The sequence below is a fragment of the Rhinolophus sinicus genome, chromosome 13 (genome assembly GCF_057876585.1).
Source record: "Rhinolophus sinicus isolate RSI-liver-muscle chromosome 13, RSI-T2T, whole genome shotgun sequence".
Lineage (NCBI taxonomy): Eukaryota > Metazoa > Chordata > Mammalia > Chiroptera > Rhinolophidae > Rhinolophus > Rhinolophus sinicus.
Window position 1 is genome coordinate 4,295,291 of NC_142513.1, and position 14,741 is coordinate 4,310,031.

Consider the following 14,741-nt stretch of genomic DNA (forward strand, 5'->3'; position numbering starts at 1 on the left):
CATATGCTTATTGTTTTCTCCGCAGTTGAAGATAGAATACCATACAGGACGCTCACCACGCTTGTTGAGACAAAAACTGCAGTTGAAAAACCTCTTAACTGAACCGCGACGGCTGGAAGCCGGCCACAGGGGCTGTGTAGGAAGGCCGCAAATAGCACTCCTGGTGACATGTTCCTCTTAGGAGCAGCCAAAGGAGCGGAAAGGCATGCTGCTGTCATTCCTGTTAATGGAGTATGACAGTTTGTATATGAGTCCAAAGGTCGCTGATTAAAAGACTCCTCCTGATAATTATTATAATTACCGCCCAAGGCCTGAAGTAGCAGGATCAGTAAAGTAATCATGGGAAATACTGTGCTAGACAATGAATTACTTTATTTTAAATCAATCAGTGTCAGTCGTGTTGTCTACAGGCAACACCCCGTCCTCTAGGGTTCCTCCTGCTCCAGTGGCAGCCTGTGCAGAGTGCTGGGTCTTGCTCAGGGCAGTGAGACCTGTCGTTGGCTGAGCACTGCTCCCTGCGCTGGCTGGTCACCTGGTCACTCCATCTGCCTGGGCCAGCGGGGTTCCTCCTCCTGAGTCGCCCCACCACCCAACACACCGGCCATCTTCTGATCCCATACTCTTGGGGGAAATTCCCTCTTCTTGGAGACCCCCGACAACCATGGTTCGTAGTTCTCTCAGGGTGTTCGGATTACCTAGGGACCATGTGAAAAAATACAGGCTCCTGGACCCCCAGGCCCATGGAGTTAGAATTTTGGGGGTAGCACCCAACAATCAGCATATTTCACAGAACCAGCATTTTCCAGTTTTGTGGCAAAGCCAGCTCTGGGGACCACGTGCTCTCCAGGATGCTTTCTTCCCTGCTTTCACATTTGTTGGAAAAACTAAAGATGCTTTCAGTAACCAGCCCTCAGCATTTCACTCTGGATAGTTCTACCCAAAACAGTGACTCAGCCTCCCTCTGCCGGCCTGTCTACTGGTGTTTGTTCCAGAGGGAATGGAAGAAGACAGAGCCTTTGGAAGTGACATAGGACCCATGCTGGGGAATTTGCCAGGCCTCCTCCATGGTTTGGCACCAAGATCACACACTCAGGTGCCCTGGGTGCGAACGTGACAGCTGTGTTACAGTGGCAGAGCACAACCCGTGACAAGGCGAAGAAACAGCGAGAAGACTCAGGATCTGCTGACAGCAGAGGAGTTCCTATTCCAGGCTGACAGTAGCTGTGTCAGGCCGAGTACGGACCGTTTGAAAATGCATGTGTCTGACTTTGCATACTTGTGTCCTAGGTCTGAGGAACATTCCGCTTTGAGTATACAGTCCAGCTCAGAGCAAGCACAGCTGGTGCTTCTTAAACATTATTCTTACCATTTATTGTGACGGGATAATCTCGGCAGGGATGGTTGGATGGATGGTTGGATGTGTACAGATAGATGCTTGCTCTTTTTTTTTTTTTTTTTTAATCCCATGAAGAATCAGAAATGAGTCATGGGAAGGTGGGGCCTTCGAATGTTGGCCAAATGAAAATTAGTTTACTTACCATAACTTCTTATTTACGTGAAATGGATATTGCAATTCTTCGTAGTGCTATCTTCCAACAGTGCATCTTTTTTCTTTTTCTTAAACATTTTTTAAATTTTTTGAGGTATAACTTACATACAGTAAAATCCTCCCTTTTAAGTGTACAATTCTACAAGTTCTGATAAATGAAGGCTCATGCACCCATCACCACAATCAAGACAGCGTGTCTCCATCACCCCAAAATCCCACTGGGCTCCTACTCCCAGGCCCTAGCAACCACTGGTTTCTTTACGTCCCTATAGTTGTCATTTCCAGAACATCTAGAAGGAATCATACACTATGTATTTGAGTCTGGTTTCTTTCACTCAACATATTGACTTTGAGGTTTCGTCCTGCTGTTGCGTGGCTCACTTGCTCATTTTATTGCAGAGTAATATCCCATTGTATGGACGGACAGACACTCCACAGCTTGTTTATCCATGCACCAGTTCAAGGACATTTGAGTTGTCCCCACTCGGGGAGGATTATGAGTAAACCTGTCATAAACAGGTGTGTACAGGCTTTGTGCAAACCTATATTTTCATTTCTCTTGAGGTGAGATTTCTGGGTCATAGAGTAGATGTATGTTTAACTTTATAAGAAACTGCCAAACCTGTCCCCAGAGTGCTTGAACCATTCTGTTCGCCAGCTGCCCCACGTACCCACTACACGTGGAATTGTCAGGGTGTGTTTTGTTGCATTTGTTTTGTTTTCAGCTGTCCTAGTAGGTGTGTACTGATATCTCATTGTGATTTTAATTTCCATTTTACTAATAACTAGGGACTATGAAAATTTTTCCACGGGCTTGTTTGCCATCTGCATATCTTCTTTGGTGAAATGTCTGGTCAAATCTTTTAACCATTTTTAAAATTGGGTTATTTGAAAGTTATTACAGATTCTGGACACAAGTTCTTTTTTATTATTTTTTTATTTTCCAATTACAGTTGACGTACAATTTTATATTCATTTCAGGTGTATAACACAGTGATTAGACATCTATGTAACTTACAAAGTTATCATTCTGATAAATCAAGTACCCATCTAACACCCTACATAGTTATTACCCTATCATTGACTATATTCCCTGTGCTGTACTTTACATCCCCATGACTATTTTGTAACTACCAATTGGTACTTCTTAATCCCTTGTCCCTCTTCGCCCACAAACACAAGTTCCTTATCAGACACATGTTTTGCAAATATTTTCTCCCAGTATGTCTTTTCTTTTCCTTCTCTTAACAGTGCTTTTCAAAGAGCAGGTTTTTTTAAAGTTTATTTATTTATCCTTTTTTTTTCCCCATCAATGAATCATTAGTTTTCGTGTCATATATAAGAAATCTTTGCATAACTCAAATCACAAAGATATTTTCCTAGGTCTGCTTCTAGAAGTTTTATGATTTTATGTTTTGCTTTTAAGTCTGTGATCCATTTTGAGTCAAATTTTGTTTATGATCAAGGTGTGGGTTGAGGTTCATTTTTTTGCATGTGGATGACAATTGTTCCAGTGCCATTTATTGAGAAAACATTCTTTGTCCATCTAATTCCCTTTGAAGCTGCGCTGAAAGTAAATTGGCCACACGTGTGGGGATCTATTTCTGGATACCATTCTGTTGCACTGATCCAGGCTTTCATCAGCCACACTGTCTTGATTACTGTAGCTTTAGCATCAAAATCAGAAAATATGAGTCCTCCAACTTTGTTCTTCCTTTCCAAAATTGTTTTGGTTTTTCTAGATCTTTTACCTTTCTATATAAACTTTCAAATACACCTGTTGACTTGTACAAGAAAATGTTGCTGGGTTTGGAGGAGGGAAGAATTTATAGATTGTTTGGGAAGAATTTAACGGTTTAACAACATTGAATCTTCCAATCTGTGAACACAGTATACAGTATAGCTCTCTATTTATTTAGGTCTTCTTTGATTTCTTTCATCCTTGTTTCGTAATTTTCAGCATACAGGTCATGTACAGATGTTGGGTTTATATCAAAGTGTTTCATGTTTTTTTTTTCCCCCGGGTGTGTACTATTTGTAAATAGTACTATTTTTAGATTTTTTATTTCTCATTGTTCATTGCTAATATGGAGTAATACAGTTGAGTTTTGTATATTGATCTTGTGTCCTGCAATCTTGCTAAACTCACTTGTCATCAGTTCTGGTAGTTCATAGATTCCTTGGTGTTTTCTATAGAGGTAATCATGCAATCTGCAAATAGAGACAATTTTATTTTTCCCTCTCCAATCTATGTGTTTTTATTTTCTTGCCATATTGCACTAGTGAGGACCTCCAGTATGATGTTGAATAGGAGTGGTAAGAATGGACATCTTTGCCTTGTTCCCAATTTAGAGAAAGAACACTGAGTTTTTGCCATTAAGTCTGATGTTCGCTGCAGGTTTTTTGTACATGCCCTTTATTGGGTTGAGGAAATTTCTTTTTATTACCAGTTTGCTGAAAATTCTTCACGAATGGATGTTGAATTTTGTCAAATGCTTTTTCTGCATTAAGATGATTCTATGCTTTTTCTATAGTCATTACAATGACTGATTTTCTAATTGTTGAACCAGTCTTGAATTCCAGGATAAAATTTACTTGGTCGTGATGTATTATTCTTTTTATATTTTGCTGGGTTTGAATTTGATAATATTTTGTTGAGGATTCTTTCATTTACAGTCACAAACAATATTGGTCTACAGTTTTCTTTTCTTGTAATATCTTTGGCATTAGGGTAATGCTAGCCTCACAAAATGAGTCGGGAAGTATTCCCTGTTCTTCTATTTTCTAGAAGAGTTTGTATAGAATTAGGATTATTTCTTCCTTGCATGTTAGTGTTTACCAGTGAAGCCACCTGGTCTGGTGTTTTCTTTGTTAGAAAGTTTTAACTGCGAATTCCATTTCTTTAATAAATATGGGCTTATTCTGGTTATCTATTCTTTCTTAAGTGGAATCTGGAGCAAAATAAAAGCTGTGCTCAGGTTTCTACCCCACTACTTGACTTCCTGGACCCTGATTTCCTCAAGTAATTCAGCATACATAAATCAAATGCCCTTGCTAGATGCGGGGGAAACCATGAGAAATAAAGTATGGCTCTTGCCCCACAGATGCTTACAATCTCTCCTTTCTATTACCGTGTTTCCCCCAAAAATAAGACCTAGCCGGACACCCAGCTCTAATGTGTCTTTTGGAGCAAAATATAAGATCCAGTATTATATTATATTATATTATATTATATTATATTATATTATATTATATTATATTATACCCAGTCTTATATTATATTAAAACAACCCCAGGTCTTACATTAATTTTTGCTCCAAAAGACGCATTAGAGCTGATTGTCCAGCTACATCTTCTTTTCAGGGAAACATGGTACTTGGGATTCCTGAAGAGCAGACCAGACCCCGGACATGTTATCAGGCCTGCATTCAAAGGCTTACTAGTAAATGTTTAATAACAGCTTTGGGTGGGAGAGCCCTATCTGTAGCGTTTGCCAGTTTCTGTGGTGTAACTATTCCCACCGTGGCAGGGTTTCAAATCACCAGGGTGGTTCACGGTGTGGAGTTGGGAGGCGATACACAAGGGCACACGGTTACACAGCATTTCCACTGTACAGTAACAGAAGAAGTACACACCCCCAAGGGCATGGATAGCTGTAAAGTGTAGCAAAGTAACTAGAGGGTGATAAGTTCTGAGTACTTATTACCTTGGTTTTTAATATAATTCATTTAATTATAAGTGTATCTACCTAAATTTTAATACTGGCCATGTTTCACAACTGACATGCAAATTTCCTGACAATTCAGCCATCAGCCTGCAAGTGAGGGAGGGGGGCGTACGGTGCTCTCATTGGCCATCCCTGGCCACGCCCCTCTCGGCTGCGGGGTGGAGTCAGCACCCAGTGGGGAGCAACAATGTTCTTGGAACATCTGAGTGACATTAGGGAAGGGAGAGGGTGGATGTCCAATTCTCAGAAACAGTGAGGGGCCACCACACACAGCTTCAGAAGCCCCTGGTTAACTGTGGAATCCCGTATGAGCAATGGGGTTTGAGGCTTTTCAATCTCAGGATATAAACTTTCTGGTGTTCAAGATTTTCAAATTTAAGAAGTCATACACACCTGTTTTAAACAGTAAATATACACCTTTGCATAAAGGCAGAGTTACTCATCTCTCCAGCCTCCAACACCACCCCCTGGGCCCTCCCACCCCCACCCCGCATTGCCATTGTTAGCCGCCTAGCAAGGCTCTTCCCACACCCTCTCCGGGCTGTGAGGTCTCAGATACACATGCGGGGGAGGGGGCAAGGGTTGCTTTTGCGGAAGTAGACTCGGACCACACACGTGATTCTGCAACTCGCTTTTTCTCACTGTGCGATAAATCTTGGTCTTCTCTACCAGTCAGTAGACAGAGTCCCGCAAACGTCAGGGTTGGCTCAGGCTGCGCTGGCAGCTTGGGGGCCTTTCCATTCATTGCTCCTACTGGGGGCATGGAAGTGCAAAGACCTCTTGAGATTTCTAAATTTGGTCAGAGTGTAGGAGGCGGTGCAGGGTGCGTCTGTGCTAAAAATACCAGCCCGCGTCTGGGGTGGAGGCTGCATACTCAGAGCAGGCAAGGTGGGAAAGCCCGGATGGCAGCACATCTGCATCCGGGGTCCTTGACAAAGCCTATTCAGGTCTCCTGCAGGGAGCCTGTGCCTCTAACACGACACCCACAGCCCAGGTCACAAGGGAGGCAGTGGTGCCTGTCCCCAGGTGACCAGGAATGGTTACAGAAGCTGCCCCAAATTGAGTTACTTTCCCCCCATGGTCGTGTTACCCCATCGTTCAAAACCACCTCAGGATTTGGACCATACCTGGATACCCCCCCGGGCAGACACTGACTTATTTTCAACTCACTATATTAATATAACCAAATATGCTGATTTTTAAATAAAACTTTACAGCACTTGTCATAAATAGTAATGATATATGGAGAAATCGATAATATAGGTCACGATGATACAGAATCTTATTGTTATCAACACTGCTCTGTGCCCAGTACGATTCTCATACTCCACAATGTCAACTCACTTAATCCTGGAAACACCCCCGGAGGCAGGTGCAGCGTGCACCCTTTCTACCAGTATCCCCATTTTGTAGATGCAGAAAGAGGCTCAGAACAGCGGCACCTTAAAATAGACACATCACTACTAAGAAGAAAGACACGGACTATCTCTATCGGCTCTCGAGGTGGGGAGACTCTGCTATGCTGGACTTTGAATCTGAATTTGCTTTCTGCATTTGCTTCATTCATTCGCTCATCTGTTTCTTCAACATGTGTTTGCTGAGCACCTACTGTGTGCAAGGCACTGGAGAGGGGGAGGGGGTGGGATTCTGCCCCTCCCAGGAGACGCTCTGTCTCCTAGTGGAGAAGGGTGCATTGACAGGCCTGTGGTAGGTGCTTCAGACCATGGTGGGGAAAGGAGAGTGCATTCACCAGCCAAGGCTGGGGGGGTGGGGAGCCGTGATGCTGGACCAAGTTTCTGAATTTTGAAGGATGAACAGGAGCTAAGTGAAATAAGGGAAGAAGGGAGGAGAAGGTGGCGATTCAGGCACATCAAAACGATGGATTAAAGTAAATTTCATGTCTTCAGTGGACACCCCTATTGTTAACAATCTGAAAGAAGGATTTCACCTGTTTCCACATCTGCAAGATGGGAATAATGGTACCAGCTTCGCAAAATGACACCACCGTTTGGAAAGCATTCCAGCAGTGCCCGCCACAGAGGAAATGCTCAAAATGTCACTGACAATAATGGTGATTTTATTACGGTGTTTGGCAAGTGATAGTGTTTTCCACTTGCCATAGCAGTGTTTTTCTTAAATGTATTTGACTTTTCAAATGAGTTAAAAAGTGGCAGCCTCGCAGCAAGTTTAAGTAAATATCCATACTTCAGTGTTTGTCCTCATTTGCATACGTCCTGGAATTTTACAAGCACACACGAAAATTAACCTGTAACTTCCACATGTCCCTTTTGTCCTCCTGAGGCTTTATTTAGAAAGAAGTGGATATTCAAGACCATTCCTTTAAACTAATAGCACTTCATTTACTTGATGGGGGATTTAAATTCTTTACCAAATGGCAAAAGCAACCTAATAATGTGCAGCATTTCTAAGTAGCACAACTCACAGCGTGAGGCTTTCTAAATCTGATTTAGACGCAAAACAGCCATCTTTCACCCCTGAAGTCCCTCTCTGCAAAGCAATGTGGACTTGCGAGGACACCTACCAGAGTAACCAGCCTCCACCAGGAGAAGCTGAGTTTTTCCTCACTTCTCCCACTTCCATGTGCTCAGCACGCTGGCAGTGAGGAAGGTGGTGTTTGGGGGGAAATTAAAATCTGGAATTATTGTTTAATCAGATGACAGAAGAAAGAGCATAGACTGGGGAAAACCAACCTGGCCTCGGATTCCAGCAACTGCCTCCCAGGGGTGCCAAACTAGTTCCTGCCTCTGAGCTGCATTTCCTCATCTGAGAGATGGGGTACTGAACCTCTCAGTGCCTTAGTTTCCCCGTCTGTAAGACTGCCCATCTCTTGGACTCTTAAGATCGTGAAATGAGATAATACAGGAAACTCTGCTTGGCACAGACCCTGGTACTTAGTGAGTGCTGAGGGAATGTTTTCAATTATTATCATTATTTCATCTATAGACTGGGGATAATCCCGTCGTGGCTGCAAGTGGTTTAAATATCACATGGAATAACACTGGGCTGAACTGTGAACAAAGCATCCTCCATGTGAGGGGGTGGTGAAGTCCAAGGTCAAAGCCATCTCAGATGGACTGTAAAAGGGTAAAAGTTACTACTTTTCCAAACTTTTCTCCACAGTAAGTGCACACCTGGGAGAAACCAGTGCCTCCTTCCTTGCCCCCACCTGCCACCCCCCATGGCCAGTCACACACACATGTGGCCCAAACGGAGCCCACGGCTTACACAGGACGCACACTGAGCCCACAGCGGGAGCCACAGTTTAGTGGCTTGAAACATCACACATTTGTCCCCTTACAGTTCTGGAGGTCAGAAATGGGTGTCACTGCGCTAAAATTAAGGTGTTGGTTGGGCTGTCTTCCTCCTGGAGGCTCCAGGGGAGACTCGCTGCCTTTTCTGGTGTGTAGAGGCCACCTGCACTCCCTGGCTTGTGGCCTCTTCTTCAGTCATCAAAGTCAAGAAAGGCCGGTCTTTCTCATTCTGACACTGACTCCTCACCGCCTTCTTCCACGTTTAAAGGATCCTTGCAATGGGCCCATCGGGATAACCCAGGATAATGTCCCCATCTGAAAGTCAGCTGATTAGCTACCTTAATTATATCCACAACCTTAATTGCCCTTGCCGCGTGACATATCACAGGTTATAGGGATGAAGGCGGGGGCCTCTTTGAGGGGTCGTTAATCTGCCAACAACAGCACCCATGAGTGAACCACTTCACCTCTGTTTCCTCATCTCTAAAAAGAGTGATAATGTCTAACTTCCATGGATAGGCAGTGAGGAAAAAAGAGAATGGGCCCGAAGCCCAGACCTCGAACTAGCCACCTGCTGATACAGCCAAACAAAGGGCAGGATCGGTCCTCTCCCATCCCTACCCGCCCCTTTAAAAATCAGAATTAGTTGTTGATGTGACGACCAACACCACACGGAGTTGTGGCTGCCCCTTTAGGGCAGACCATGGTTCCCCAGCTCACACAGTCCCCACCAGTCCCTATTGCACTCACTCAGTTTGCTTCTTTTAATTACATGGCCCGCCTAGTCCCTGGAGGGAGCTCAGTTTGTGACATTTGCTAACAAATATCCAGTATACAGAAGATGCTTAGTAAAGGACAGCTAACATTATTTCAATTCACAAAAATCCATTCACACAGTGATCTTCAAGTTGGGTTGTGCATTCGAATTCCGCAGGGAACTTTAACAGCTCTTAGTGTGCAAGCTGTACCGAGACCAGTAACACCAGACCCTCGGGGGTGGAAGTCTGGCCAGCAGCCAGGGCCCCAAGCCAGGGCATTTTCAGACACTCACTGAGAGTCAGATCTCCTCAGGGCCGAGAGAGAGAGAGAGAAGAGAGAAGAGAGAAGAGAGAAGAGAGAAGAGAGAAGAGAGAAGAGAGAAGAGAGAAGAGAGAAGAGAGAAGAGAGAAGAGAGAAGAGAGAAGAGAGAAGAGAGAAGAGAGAAGAGAGAAGAGAGAAGAGAGAAGAGAGAAGAGAGAAGAGAGAAGAGAGAAGAGAGAAGAGAGAAGAGAGAAGAGAGAAGAGAGAAGAGAGAAGAGAGAAGAGAGAAGAGAGAAGAGAGAAGAGAGAAGAGAGAAGAGAGAAGAGAGAAGAGAGAAGAGAGAAGAGAGAAGAGAGAAGAGAGAAGAGAGAAGAGAGAAGAGAGAAGAGAGATGGAGGTCTGAAGCCTAGGGCCGTGGAGCTGACGTCCATCCCCAGCGGTCCCCACACCGAGAGGATTGTGAGGCAATAACAAAATGCAAAACGCACAGGACTGTAATAATGGGCCTTTGCTGCCCACACGTCCACTTCCTGCCGCACATACCTGAGGGGTTACCTGGACACTTCTGGAAGCTTCCAGCACTCAGGCAATCCTTCATGGCGACAGTGTGGGTCCTTAGACCAATGCAGGGCCGACTCCGGACTCTTTCGCTTCCTCTATTCGCACAAGGCTGGGCTGCTGCCGCCTCTGGAGCCCCCTCCTGGCTGCTCTGAGTGGTTCCCGTCCTTCTCCTTCTGCTGCTCCTTCCTTCTGTGGGGAGGCACCCATATCTGAAGGTCCTGGCGACTCAGGAGCAAGATCAAAGCGTGGTCTTGTCACTAGTGATGAGAAAGAAGCCAAACCATTTATTAAATGTATTGTTCGAGTCCACAGATATTCACAGCGCACCTCTTGTGTGCAGGGTCCTACTCTAGGTGCTGGGGACAAAACACCCTGAGACCCTCGACCTTGGCAGAGCTTACAGTCTAATGGCAGAAACAGACCAAACAGAAATAAGTGAAAAGCTGGTGGGGCAGATGGTGGGCCATGCTGTGGAGGAAAATAAAGGGGGGGGGCGGGGTTTAGGGAGCACTAGGGGGGGAGCAGGGGTTTCATATGGTTTCTCAAAAGGTGGTCCAAGAATTTGACATTTGAACAAAGGTGCTGAATCATGAGAGAGAGACACCAAGCAGGGGAGTAGTGTGTGCAAAGGCCGGGAGGTGGGAGTGGAGATGCCTGTGGCGGCCCCATCGCAGTGGCACCTGAGGTGGGTAGAATGATCACCAATGTCATAGATGAAGAGGCCCAAAGGTCTCCCTTATTACTCGGTCAGAACTGCTGGGGAACAGGTGAGCCTCCCACAGTGAAAAGCCTCTCCTCTGCCATTGCCTCCTGTGAGCCCTCAGGTGGAGGGGGATCCCAACTATTGGGGTGCAGTTTGGGTGGCCTCCAAGACCCCACCTGGCCTCAGACGCCACCACACAGGGTGGGGGAGAGGAGAGCATAAGATGCAACATGGACCCTCAGGAACCATCTCCCATTCCAGGACCCCCCCCCCCCCCTCCAGCCAGGTGTCTTCATGATCCTGGAAGCGGGTGCCACCTCTGTGGGCTGCTTGGGAAAGGGACACCTGGCCAGGGCCTCTGACTCACTGGGGGCAGGGCGGGGGGCTGCTCCCTGCCGGCCTCAGAGCCCTGCACGGCTGGCACTAGTGGGGAGGCATGAAAACGCCCCGGGCCCACCCTCCTACCGCTCGCTCCCACTTGAGCATCACTCGGGAGAAGGTCCTGGCGACTCAGGAGCAAGAGGGACAGCAGGACCCCCAGCCTCATCTCACTGGCAGGCCCTGCTACCCCTGACTCATCTGTAAAAGCAGATGGAGAGTGAGGTCGGCCCAGAAATGGGGGTCCCTGTGACTGGCTCCACCCCACCTGCAGGGCATACTCCAGGGTCAGAAGAGATAAATGACACCCACTCCAAACCCCTGTTGGGCACCGGGCCAGCTATGACTGTCCTGGACATGAGGGGGATGGGTGAGAACCGGAAGGGAGGGGAGGGGGGAGGGGCGAAGAAGATAAACGAGAAAGAATAGAAGGAGGGAGGGAGAGCCAGAAGGAAAGGGAAGTGAGAGGGGAAAGAGAGGAGGAAAAGGGAAGGCGGGAAGGAGGAAGTGAAAGCCATTTGTGTCTCTCCACCCCCCCAGGGGATGCAGGCTCCTCTCCAGTCCGTGATGGGGGATCCCTAACTCGATGGACGTGTACCCCCACCCCCACCCAGTGGCTTTAGCCTCCCTTTCCAGAGAAGGTGGCAGAATGGGGCCCCATGAGGCCTGGGAGGCAGAGCCGCCCCTTTGCATATGCAAAGGGGCTCCTTGTCCAGAGGGGAGGTCAGGCCAAGGTCTGGTGGGGGTGGGGGCTCAGAGATCTTCAGCTCCCCCCTCCCCCAGAAATCACCACCCTGGCTGAGCTGGTTGTCCTCACACTCAGCCTGGCGCTGAACAGGCTGCTTGACCTTGAAGCCAGATCTGCCAAAAAAAGTCATGCCACTTTGCTTCCAAGAACCTAACCTAAGGTCACAAGAGAAGAAGGAGGGAGAGAGGGCAGGGCAAGGAAGGAAAGAGAGGAAGATTGTGGGTGTTGGATCGTATTGCTCTTCGGGATAGCAAAATAGTATTAAAACAACGGAAATAGTGAGCAGTAGGGGAGCCAAGCTACGGAAGGAGGCAACGTGGACTAAACCCTCCGCGGGAATCCACTGAGTCTACACAACCACCTGTGAGGTAGGTCACCACCCCCATTTTACAGATGGGGAAACTGAGGCTCCCTAGTAGGAGAAAGAAGCTGGCGAACCCAGGCCACCAATACCTCTGCACACCTTGTCAACGGAGCTAAGAATCCCCGGAAAACTGCTGCTGTCCACCTGGGCATCGCAGGGCAGCACCAGCAGCTAACTGGCACAAGCATTAACAGCCCCCGTTTTTGTCCTGATCCTTTTAAGGCGCAGCACCTGCTGTTGAACTCTGGTGCAAAACGGAACCCGGCTGAGCCATGGTGGTGGGGTTACAGTGACCCCTCCCTCACCTTTATAAAAATGTCCTTAAATTTTCTATGAACATTTTTTTAATGGAAAAAGAGAGGGACTTTGAGAGACTGCGTTCATTTGAAGGGAGAGGTATTTACACAGAAGAGAAAACATTTCAGCTGGGATGGGGTGGGATTTTTAAAGGGACCTCACACCGCAGCTGCACCTTCTCATCTTACCCGTGAGAACTCTGGCAGCCCTATCCACCTAGCTAGTTTGTGACCAGTATTCATGCAAAGACCCTCCCCCAGCAAGTACCCCCGCCCCCAGGGATCAAGTCATCCAAGGGCCACAAGCTCAAAGGCCTCCTGGGTCAGGCCAGTAGAGAGAAGAAGGGACCTCATTTTCATGTGAACATTCCCCATTGTTCTTACATACTGGCCACTCATTTGCAGCTTTTAGGAACATTTCCATTTGCTGGAAAATGGGGGTCTGCGGCTGGATTTGCTGCAGGCGTCCATGTCCCCTGTGGGTGAGCTGCTCTGGGTTTCCTCTCGGTCCTCCTGAGAACAGTGTGTCTCCCCGAGGCTTTCCATGACTCAAAATAGCTGGAAGCAGGCTATTTTTACAGGACTGGTAGCAAAGGTCTGAGAGCCGGGCCAGGTCAGTGCTGGCTTGGCTTTCCTTTATCATCTAGCACTGAGCTGTGGGACAGGGGGTGCCGGGGGGAATTCAAGAAGCCCAGAACGTTCCTCCTGGCGATTGTCTGGGGAGAGTCGGGGCAGGGCACCCATTGGCTATAAATAGGACGGTGTGCACAGGTGGGAGAGGCTGCAGGGAGTAAAGCTAGACCCTGCTCCACAAGCTCCATCTGTGCCTCTCCCAGACCTAAGGGCCCATTTCCTTGACATTTGCGTGGCAGTTGCCCAGGTCCTCAGTCAAAATGCATGCAAATCCAAGCTCTGAGCCCTCAGGTTAACCCCTGATGGGCATTGTCCAGGAGAGCACTGAACCCAGTGGAGGGGAGGGGGCTGGTGTCCCTTCATTCCCCAAATGTGTACTAGGCACCTCCTCTGTGCAGGCTGGATTACCAGAGTGAACAAAAGCCTGCGTCAGGCGGGAGCTTCTAAGCCTCACTGTGCCCACGACGCCCTGGGGGTCTCGGTGAAGTGCAGATTCTGATGGGGGAGCATAGTCACGGGCGCCCCCATGTCCTGCCCATACCCTTGAGGTGCTTGCAGTCCCAGAAAAAACAGGGCCTGCACCACGGGCTTCATACGGTATGAAATCCTTTCACCTTCCCTGCATGCTGTAAGGTTTACACAATAAAAACTTGGTGGGGTGGCAAGCAGCAATACTGGAAGCTTTAGATTTGGCAATTCAAATAGGTAAACTCCAGCCCACCAGCCCCCATCCATTTTGGTAAATAATGTTCATTGGCACCAGGGCCGGTGCCAGGGCCAGGAGAGTGAGCCAGTGCAGGGCTGCGGTCTTTGTTGAACATTTTCATATTTTGTACATTGTGGACTTTTTTTGCATTGGTTTTGATTAAAAAAATGTTCATTAAAATAGTATTTATCTTGATGACAGCGTTTTCTGTGCCCAATGGAAATGCCTCACTTGCCTTACCTTAGCCCAACCCTGCTTGAAGGGTTCCAGAAGGTTTCCAGGCAGCTGCATGGAACAAACACAGGCTCAGAAATGACTCTGCCCTGCTTATAAACCTCACTTCTGTCCCCTACTGGCTATGTGGCTTTGGGCGGCGGCCTAAGCTCTGGTGGCCTCAGTTTCCCTGTGAAATGGAGCCAGTGACCCTCACACCACCACCTGGCAGGGATAGTGTGGAAATTAAATGAGATATTATACACAGAAGCTTTCTGGAGGGCTGAAAAATACTAGTTATTGTCAACTAGATAACAAAGTCAAGTTCAAATTCATGGTGTGGAGGCCAAAAAGATTGAGGGAAAACCTGCAAGGAGCTGAGCTGGTCATCACCAGTGAATCTTCAAATGGGTCTGGAAGGATAAGAGTGGGCTGAGAAAACCCCAGGAGACATCTGGACAAGGCTTGGAGAAAGGAATTCTCCAGGCGGGCAGGACCCAGACAGCCACGTGCAGGGGACAGCGGGACAGCTCGGAAACCCTGGCTGGAGAGCTCCGTGTGTCCACACAC

The 14,741-nt window shown here is 47.3% G+C and overlaps 1 long non-coding RNA gene across 1 annotated transcript; it reads right to left on the bottom strand.

Annotated features, from left to right (window-relative positions):
* Positions 1–1,607: 1,607 nt before the first annotated feature.
* On the bottom strand, positions 1,608–13,132 carry LOC148756008 (uncharacterized). The gene is made up of 3 exons (XR_016018144.1): positions 13,008–13,132; positions 10,113–10,387; positions 1,608–3,760 (listed from the first exon to the last, which is right to left on the bottom strand). It is a non-coding gene; the product is annotated as an uncharacterized LOC148756008 (long non-coding RNA).
* Positions 13,133–14,741: the final 1,609 nt, after the last annotated feature.